This window comes from Dipteris shenzhenensis, chromosome 22, assembly GCF_047967505.1.
Source record: "Dipteris shenzhenensis isolate YYH24624 ecotype China chromosome 22, Dip_SZ_1.0, whole genome shotgun sequence".
Lineage (NCBI taxonomy): Eukaryota > Viridiplantae > Streptophyta > Polypodiopsida > Gleicheniales > Dipteridaceae > Dipteris > Dipteris shenzhenensis.
In genome coordinates, this window is record NC_141617.1 from 29298785 (window position 1) to 29309628 (window position 10844).

Below are 10844 nucleotides of genomic sequence, written 5' to 3' on the forward strand. Positions count from 1 at the left end.
AAACATTTTGGATCATTTAGAGCTTGTTGTTGATGTTTTTTAGTGTTTTGAATTGATAGGAAGATAGTTTAGAGGATTGCTAAGGTGTGTTTGAAAGCAAACTCCAACAAAAAAACCCAAAAGTGATGCTCGAAGTGATTTCAAAGTGGTTTTGGAAGGAGAAACTCACATTTTGCAAAACACCCTATTTGTCATTCAAATGTTTTTGTTTTTGTTGTTTTTTGCATTGAGTCGGTAGACCAGGTAGTTTAGCATTGAGTAGGTAGACTAGTTTTGCAAAACACCCCATTTGTCATTAAAATGTTGTTTTTTTGGTTGTTTTTTGCATTGAGTAGGTAGACTAGGTAGTTTAGCATCCCCCTATCACAAAAAAACCAGAACAGAAACTTCAAAATAAAAAATCATCAAAAACCAGTTGGCAAAACTACGAGTTTCTATCCTGCCAACTCGACACCATAGGCCAGCTATTCGACTAACCGGTGCCACAGCCCCCTATCTCATTGACTAACACGTGTCAGCCATCTAACCCACCTACCAAATTTATGGTCTTACACGAGGGTTGGGGAGGGTTGACCCGGTGCTATAGTTGTATCCCTTCGACTGGTACCATCTGTCTATTCCACCGACTGACGGAGCGGTACTGATCATTCTACCGACCTGCTATCCCACTGGGTTGGTGCTTTAACTTTATCTCATCGGGTTAATGCTTTAATTCTATCCTATTAGGTTGGTATTTAAACTCTATCCCATTGGGTTAGTGCTCTAGTCAGTGCTTTAACTCTATCCCTCTAGGTTGTTGCTTTAACTCTATCTTGCCAAGTCAATGCTTTAGCTCTATCCCATTGGGTCAATGCTTTAGCTCTATCTTGTCCACTCAGTGCTTTAGCATCTATCCCCCCATCTAAAGGGGTAGCTCTGGGAACACAAAATCAAGAAAAATCAGGAATATAATTGTATTCTATCACCTAAAATTTGGGACCCCAAGCATCGAGAAATGATGAAATTTGCATGCAAATTTCATTGAAATAAACCCTACTTTGCAAAAAGATCACTGGGGCAGCTACCTATGCACCTCACCACCAGGATAGTCCTTGGATCATACCCTACTATGGTACCGGGAAGCCACAAGGGGTTGCGGAGAAAAAAAATTGGGACACATTGCATAAATCTTTCATTGTGGGGTTTGCTCCCAGTGGTCCCAAGTGAAGCCCAATTAACCAGCTTTGTGAGGTAAAGTAGAAGGAGAGTGAGTCCTTAAGGGACTGTATTTCCAAGATTAAACATTTGAACTCATGATGTGAGCCCCACGAGAGGATGAGTCATGCTCAGCTCTTACCATGCTTCCTCATAGGGCTAGGGGATGCTAAGCTACATGATCATTTGTTTGCTATGAATCCCACATCGTTTGAGCTTTGTAGCAAGACAGTGATACGCCTAGGGGATAGCATGAGGGAGAATCCCCAAAAGGATATATCCTTAGCTTCCTCTGATATGTCCCAAACAGTAAAGGCTTCAACCTCAGAAGCAATTGCTCTTTCAAATCCTTCACATTAGTGAGATAGGCATCCATGTTTCCAACCTCATCAAGCTTCAAACCTTTCACTTGCTTGCAGAGATAGGCAACCCTCGCCTCATTCCACACCTGATACAAAGATGCAAGATGATCCCATGCTTGCTTAACTGTCTTGCAAGACCAGATGTGAGGGATAATAACCCATTTCGCTAAAAGAGCAATCAAGGCACATGCTTTGGCATCATGACCATCCCCAAACAGCTTGGGAAAGCTGTCAATGGATGAGGGAATGGATTCCTAACCTGCTTTGATACCGCTGTTGGTTATGACAAGGAATGGAAGCTCAAAAATGGAGGAGAGAAGGAGAAAACCAAGATGCTATAATAGATTGCTACAAAACTGAAAGTAGAGGCTCAAGAGGGAGCCAACATAACAAAATCCTAGGGCTAGCTGCCCTAATTGGACTAAGTGTCCTAACCTAGGTGGTACATGTACTAACTGTACCAATAGTCCTAATTGACTATAACTAGGCCTACAAGGCACATACCAAGGAATAAGTGGCACCTATAGATAGCCCATAGAATGGCGTACATAAAATGGGTTGTGCGTGGAGAGAATTGCAACGCATTACATAAAATTTGTAGGTTGGAGGAAGTGGGTTGGTGAGGTGAAGGTGATATTGAATGGAGGCTACCTTAAGGATAGTGCAATGAAAGTGGAAGGCATCTTCCATCATGTGGGGTTCCACGTTGTAGGTGCTTAGGTTAGTGGAAGCCTCTAGAACCTACTCATGCGCGATGAATTTTCTCAAATTCTCCTTCGACGAACCTTCTCGAATTCTTAATTCCAGCTTATGTTGATTCGCCGCCTTTGCAAAAGTGTGTGTTGTACCTAGGTTAATTTATCGGTGTGCCGGTGTTGCCCCTCGACTAATAGGAATGCACCAAAGCCTATGCCCATGAATTGAATGCGCTTGTGTACATCGTGTCTAAGTTAGAGTCATAAATCCGTTCCAATGTCAATAGCCAAGAGGGTTAAGTTCCATGGATGACTTGTCTTTTCTCCTCCTCCTCTCCTTGTCTTCTTCGCTTCAAAAGTTCCATTGAAATGTGAGTTCTTGTTGATTTCTCAGTTCAGTTCATTTCGCATGTTGTCTGTCTATCGTCGCACTTTGCCAACTACCCAATGCTTTACTTGCCTCCGCAAATCACATCCCACACGCTTCTGCAAAAGCAGACAGATCGAGTAGTGATCGATTATGGAAGGAGTACTTCGCCGATCCCTCCCAATTTTTTAACAATCGAAACAACCAAGTGCGTGTACGACGAGCTGAACTCAATCCTGCTTTAGTTGTGGATTGAATTCTCACTTGTAGACAATCCATGTTGGGTTAAACGCAAGCTCCAGAGAATGGAGACTTCAAACAATGTCATGCACAGCCCCACGGCACAACTCCCAGAGCTTAGCTTAGACGAGGCACTCGCTTCTTTGGAACGCATGCCCCATCCGCCTTCGGTTGACAACTTGACGTGTATCTTGCGCAAGTGCAGAAAACACAAAATTCCAGCGTATGCCCTGCGCTTGCATGCCTACCTGCGCAAAAGGGGGCTGGAAGGTCATAAGTCACTCGGGAACTACGTCGTCCCAATGTTGGTGGAAGTTGGATGCATGCGTGATGCCCAGCAGGTTTTTGATAGATTGGTTGATCGGAATGAGTATTCCTGGACTTCTCTCATTACAGGTTATATTGAATGTGGGGAGTTACTGCATGCCTTCGTACTACACGAAAAAATGCAGGAGCATTGTGTACATCCCAGTGGGTATACGTTCGTAGCCTTACTAAAGGCTTGTGCCAGGCTGAAAGATAAAGAAAGAGGCCGAAAAATACATGCTCAGATTGCGAGAATGGGGTTGTTGGAAATAGATCCTTTTGTTGGTAGCACGTTGGTTGATATGTATGCCAAGTGTGGCTTGCTTGCAAATGCACAGGAAGTGTTCGACAAACTTCCACTTCGAGATGCATTCTCTTGGAATGCACTTATCGGAGGGTATGCTGACCATGACCTTGGCCAGGACGCTCTGAACTGTTTTAAACAGATGCAATTGGAGGGTGTCTCTCCTGATGCAGTCACATTTGTTTGCATCTTGAAAGCTTGTGGCAGCATAGGAGCCATAGACAAGGGCCAAGGAATACATGCTGAGATTGCGAGAATCGGGTTGTGGGACAGAAATCCTTTTGTTGGTAACACCTTGGTTGATATGTATGCCAAGTGTGGCTTGCTTGCAGAAGCACAGGAAGTGTTTGACAAACTTCCAAGTCGAAGTGCAGTCTCCTGGAATGCACTTATCGCAGGGTATGCTGAACATGACCTTGGTCAGGATGCATTGAACTGTTTCGCACAGATGCAATTGGAGGGTGTATCTCCTGATGCGGTCACATTTATTTGCAGCTTGAAAGCTTGTGGCAGCATAGGAGCCATAGACAAGGGCCGAGAAATACATGCTGAGATTGCGGAAAAGGGGTTGTTGGAAAGAGACCCTTTTGTTGGTACCACCTTGGTTGATATGTATGCCAAATGTGGCTTAATCACAAAAGCACAGGAAGTCTTCGACAAACTTCCAATTCGAAATGTAGTCTCGTGGAATGCACTTATTGCAGGGTATGCTGAACATGATCTTGGTCAGGATGCTCTGAACTGTTTTGAACAGATGCAATTGGAGGGCATCTCTCCTAATGCGGTCACATTCATTTGCAGCTTGAAATCTTGTGGCAGCATAGGAGCCATAGACAAGGGCCAAGACATACATGCGGAGATTGCAAGAAAGGGACTGTTGGAAAGAAATCCTTTTGTTGGTAACATTTTGATTGATATGTATGCCAAGTGTTGCTTGCTTGCAAATGCACAGGAAGTGTTTGACAAACTTCCAGTTCGAGATGCAATCTCGTGGAATACACTTATCGCAGGGTATGCTGAACATGACCTTGGTCAGGATGCACTGAACTGTTTCAAACAGATGCAATTGGAGGGCATCTCTCCTGATGCGGTCACATTTATTTGCAGCTTGAAAGCTTGTGGCAGCATGGGAGCCATAGACAAGGGCCGAGAAATACATGCTGAGGTTGCGAAAAAGGGGTGGTTGGAAAGAGATCCTTTTGTTGGTACCACCTTGGTTGATATGTATGCTAAGTGTGGCTTGCTTGCAAAAGCACAGGAAGTGTTTGACAAACTTCCAATTCGAAGTGCAGTCTCGTGGAATGCACTTATTGCAGGGTATGCTGAACATGATCTTGGTCAGTATGCTCTAAACTGTTTTGAACAGATGCAATTGGAGGGCGTCTCTCCTGATGCGGTCACATTTGTTTGCAGCTTAAAAGCTTGTGGCAGCACAGGAGCCATAGACAAGGGCCGAGAAATACATGCCGAGCTTGCAAGAAAGGGGTTGTCGGAAAGAGATCCTTTTGTGGGTAACACCTTGGTTGATATGTATGCCAAGTGTGGCTTGCTTGCAAAAGCACAGGAAGTGTTTGACAAACTTCGAATTCGAAATGCAGTCTCGTGGAATGCACTTATTGCAGGGTATGCTGAACATGATCTCTGTCAGGATTCTCTGAGCTGTTTCGAACAGATGCAATTGGATGGCGTTTCTCCTGATGCTGTCACATTTGTTTGCAGCTTGAAAGCTTGTGGCAGCATAGGAGGCATAGACAAGGGCCGAGAAATACATGCTGAGATTGTGAGGAAGGGGCTGTTGGAAAGAGATCCTTTTGTTGGTAACACCTTGGTTGATATGTATGCCAAGTGTTGCTTGCTCGCAAATGCACAGGAAGTGTTCGACAAACTTTCAGTTCGAGATGCAGTGTCGTGGAATGCACTTATCGCAGGGTATGCCCAGCTAGCTGAGAGTGAAAAGGTTTTTCTTATGCTTTACAGAATGAGAGCAGAAGACATACAACCAAATGGGCTCACATTCCTTAGCATTCTTACTGTATGCAGTCACACAGGTCTAGTGGAGAAGGGCCAGATGTACTTTGAGTCAATGAGCAAAGACTATGGCATCACACCAACTATCGAGCACCACAATTGCATGATTGGTCTCCTTGGCCGTGCAGGCCAGTTAGAGAAGGCAGTAATGATGATAAAGAAGATGCCATTAAGTCCTAATCTCGTGTTGTGGCATACTATGTTGGGTGCTTGTCGGAAGTGGGGGAATGTGGAGCTTGGAAGGTGGGCCTTTGAACATGCAGTGGATTTGGATAAAGAGGATGCTACAGCTTATGTCTTGATGTCTAACATCTATGCAGAGGCTCACATGCAAGAGGATGCTAAGCAGGTTGAGCTAATGAGATCAAAAGAAGCAGCATGGAAGAAGCCAGGACAGAGTTGGACTAACGTTGATGGAATTATGCATTCATTCTTGATAGGGGATACAAGAAATTCCCAAAGAAATCATATATATACAAAGTTAGAATATCTTTCTTTCAAAATAAGGGAAGAAGGATATATACCAGATTTGCATTGGCTATCCCAGGACATATCTAATAATCTAAAGGAATTTGAGTTATGTGGGCACAGTGAGAAGTTGGCTATTGCTTGTGCCCCGATTAGTACACCCAAGGACGTACCCATGCGTGTTGTAGAAAATCTTCGTGTTTGCAATATCCAAAGTAGAGCTGTGAACCATTCTTGTTAGAGATGCTAACCGCTTTCATATTTTCAAGAACGGAAAGTGTTCTTGTGGGGACTATTGGTAATCCTATTGTAACTATGGTAGCGTTTATTCCTCTGACTTGATGCTAGCATGGCAGAAACATAGGTGAAGTGGACTCGGACCAGGAGAATGAACGGCTGAAAGTGAGTTGGGACCATGTGTGCTTTACTGAACAAGGTTCTGAGGTTCAAGAAATCCAGTCTCCTTACCTCAAAAGACTTTTGATTTCTGCAAAATACAGTTTGTGACTTTTTCATGATTTGTTAATTGTGGTGTTTTCATTTTGTCTTATCATAGATTCGTCCCCCTATATTAAATTTCCTTGTTAGAGTGGACAAAGTCTTCTATGAGCTAGATCTAGTATTTAAAGTGGACAGTCTTCTATGAGCTTCGTTCTAGTATCTCAATTTTGAAGTTTGTTACTAAGGCTATTTTATCTTGTATCTTTTTTTTGCTTAAGAAGGTGCGACATCAACTAAGGCATGTATCTTTGGCCTTTTATGACATGATAATATGAGAGTTTAAGAGTTGAAATTATATTGTTTTTTATTTGTACTCCCATAGGTTGCCATATTCAATTTGTGCAACCAGGTACTTTAGGTATCGAAAGTTCTACTAAGACGTTTCCAGAGTACTTAGCCTTACCATTGAGCAGAGTTTTGCAGGAATATTGCAATGGTATGGTTATGTAAACTAACTCTACCTCAGTTAATTTAGTTACGCTAGTTTGGGGCTTCATACATAACCCAAGATTTCATACTTTCAATTGTTGTTGAATGAAGTTTTGCTCCTCCAGTTTGTATGAGCTAACTCCCGTGTCCCGTTTGGTCAACTTCCAATAGGCCTCAAGCTCACAACTGGATAGTTTGATGGTACGCTTGATAGATAGTAAGTGGGCAACCTCATTTATTTGTGCTCTACGACGCTTGACATTGCCTATGCTATAAGGCTACTCCATCAGTTTAGGCATTGTCCCACAATCACGTTGAAATGCAGCCAAAAGGGTTTTTAGACATGTACATGGTACTCTCACGTTTGGTTTGCATTATGCTTGAGATTGGGAGATTGACCTTCATGGGTACGCAAACTATGATCTGGTCAAGGACATTGATTACTGACGATCCACTTTTGGCTATTGTTCTCATTGAGTTCATCAAGCTAGGGTCTCTCTTTTATCTAGTGAAGTGAATACAAGGCAACAAACGCAACCACTATGTAATGCATGTGATTGAGGAAGTTAAAACATGATCTACACTAATTCAAAGGTAGTGTAGCCGCTCCCACTTACTGTGATAATAGCATCGCCATAGCAGACAATATCGTCTTTCATGCTCATGTGATGCATATTGGAAGTCATCAACATTACATTCAGGACAAGTCCATTGACCTCACTATTTCCATCTAAGGACAACGTGATAAACATCTTCACCAAAGCCCATACATTTGTACATTCTGGAGTCTTCGAAGACACATGTATTACATCAGTGATAGACAAAGTGTCTCTACATCTACATTTGGTTTCTTAGCCAATTTGAAATCTTTAAAGAGGAGCAATGCCTTCATCTTCTACTATCCATATCTTGGTGTCTTTCAAGGCTTTGGTTTGGCGAAGAATTGCCAATCTTTGCTCTTGTGTCTTGAATGTGATGACAACATGATTTTGTGGTGTGCGTCAGAATGTCTCAACTATTGTAGTGTCCCAAGTGAGCATGGGCATGTTGTTTGCTATATTATCAAGGCATTGCTCAAATGGTAAAGGAACTTGAAGATCATTATAGCCAAATGCTTTTGGCAACCCCAATCTGCAAATTAAGTGTAATTTTATCGTTAGATTTCTCCTCCTAAGTGCTAAATCCACATTTTTGTTGAGATTTGATTTGACCCAATGGAAATCAATTTATCAAGCTAGGAAATGACATGCAAAGGGGGGCCACTCACATATTGATGTATAGAATCTTGAATGCCTTTGGGGCTAGGTTGCTTCTCTAGTTGGTTCTCCATTATGGCTAAACGTATGGCTAAACGTTTGAGGACCCTGTGCATTTGTCTTCTTAGCTCATGATTTTTTCGTTGAAGGTCCTCTACTTGTCTTGCAGACTCAAAGTCAGCTTTGGTTTACCTTGCTGGTTCGAGCTACGATCGACGATGTCGTTATACAAGAAGCCATTGCTTGTGCAAAATATTCGATCTTGTTTTGGGCATATTGGCTAAAAAGAATTGCTATATAATTTCATCAAAAGCACAATGTCTCCTTTCATCATGTTCGATGGAAAGCAGGATCCCATCACGTAGCAGTTTTTCATTCGACAAAAAATGGGATTCTGTCATGTAGGCTCCAATGGCAACCATTTTGAGCTTATTTGACTGTGTACGCAGAACTAGGTGTAATGACAAGTTCTTTCAAGCTTCTAATGCAATGGTAGGTTGTTGAGCTATTGTTTGGTGGACTTTTTGCAGCAGGCCTAAACAGAGACGAGCATGGCAATCGTGTGGCGATAGCTTGCTAGGTTTGTTAAATGGCAACTTTGTGGAGTTTGTCGGGTGGCTATTGTTCATTGAGCAGCATATCTGAATAGAGCTAGTTCAAAACGAGCATGGTGATGGTGCCTTGTCGGGTTGTTCGAGCTTTGGAGCAGCCCTAGAAATAGACCTCGATCAAAACAAGGAGATGGTGGAAGATGAGCTAGGGCTAGTAGATTTCGACAAAAACGACTGGTGGTTGTCAAGTGAGCGCAAGACCTAATTTTCGTTGTTATCTAGTACGGCCTCGAATAGAGCCATGCCTAGGCTGTGGAGTTTCTCCATGGCTATTCTAACACCTTGGGCTAAGCATGGAGCTTGACTTAGCAAGGCGAAATCAATCAATTAGTTTGTGGTGCCAACGCGGGGCAGGAGGGGGGCAATAAAGCTAAGGTCATTAATGGGATGATTTGATTGAGGCGGCGGTGGCTTCTTTGAGAAGCCACCGAATCGCGAATGTTCTACAGAAGCCCTTATAAGAGGAGGGGGGGAGGGGCAGTCGTTCGAGTAACAAGGAGGGGGCCGTGAAGCCTCCCAATAGAAGGAAAAAGAAGGCGACGAAGGGGGAGAGAGAGTGAGATTAGGAAGGAGGAGGAGAAGTGGGGAAGAGGAGGGAGCGGAGGAGTGGGGAAGGAGGAAGACGGGGGAGCGAGAGGAAGCAGAAGAAGCAGGGGGAGGATGAGGAAGCCAAGGAGAGGGCAGCGGGAGGGGAGAGCAGGAAAGCTGTGGAAGGAGGATTAATGCAGCGCGGGGCATAGGTTAAGGCGAAAGATGAATATTTTGGGCGGGGCATAGATTAATGCGAAAGTTGGGGAGGGGGAGGACGAGAGAAGTTAATGCGATTAGGGAGAGTTGCGATTAAGGCTGAGAGAGAGAGAGAGAGATTCATTAATTTATGTAGAAGACAATCCATGTTCAATGCTTCAGCAAAGCACGCAACGCATCACTGAACTTTCCAGTATATGCATGAAAGCATACCTAAGGGAGAATTAAATCACGATCGAGCGAATCCCAAGCTTTCGTGATAGGCTTGTCTTCCAAATGGCCTTATTCTTGGAATAGAGCAGGCTACCACTGGCTATTGGAATCCTTGTTCCTTCAAGCCAAGGTGTATACAATTTCTTCTATACGCACTTGAGGAATATTTGTCGTTGTGGCAGAGGTTCACCAAGTGGCATGGGTAGTGATTTTCAAGGAGAGACTCCAAGTAGAGGTGTCACGGGTGGCTAGAGCAGAAACAAGAGGCACGTCGATAACGACAAAGCTCGAGCAAGAAATTAATCTTCTCTTCCCCATCAAAGGTGACATAGAGGTGTCGTTGTACCTCGGAGTGGTGATCAGAGCGTCGGTACCTAATGGCCCAAGGATTGTCTTACCAGAAGAGGAAGAGACACCATGGCAGTTTGTTGCAAGCGCATATGCCAGGTTCGAATGGCCCTCCCACGATGGTAGTTTTGGTGGCGCCTGTGCCACCCTTGCCCTCGCTTGTCTCAACCCAGCCGGTGTCCAAAGCAGTTTCTGCGCCACCCTTGCCCCTACCTATCTCAGCTTAGCCTGAGCCTAAAGTAGTCACGATGCCACCACCAACTTTCAGAGCAGTCACGACACCACCATCAATTTCCGAAGCAGTCACGATAGGATTGCTTGTCAGCGATATAGGGACCTAGTCCAGTGCGACATTGATAGCCAGTCTTGTGGGGACAACGATGATGCCATTCCAGTGACAAGTGTGGTAAGTACCGCTATTGTGACTTCCAACATTGGATCTCTGTTGGGAAGTGCAGCAAGGTTTGGGAATTCTCTTTGACAGCGGTGGGAGAGGATTCTGAGTATCTCGATCACACCAACCTGTGCAGTTTCGACGACAGTAGAAGGAGCTTCATCAGTTTCTACGCAGCTGGTGTGTTCTCTTCCAATACTGCCAACACGATTCGTCACGGTAGGACCCTTGCCATTGGCAGTGCCACCAAGGACCTCACAGCCAATAATGTAGCGTGATGCTTTAACTTTATAAAAGCTAGACACCAAATCGTTGCGTTAACTTTATGGTAGTAGGTTGAATTAAAATAGTATGCAATGACTTGATTAATGCAGTGGGTTG

At 43.9% G+C, this 10844-nt stretch overlaps 1 pseudogene; it reads left to right on the plus strand.

Moving 5' to 3' along the window:
- Window positions 1–2525: 2525 nt before the first annotated feature.
- On the plus strand, window positions 2526–6042 carry LOC147887966 (pentatricopeptide repeat-containing protein At3g09040, mitochondrial-like; annotated as a pseudogene).
- Window positions 6043–10844: the final 4802 nt, after the last annotated feature.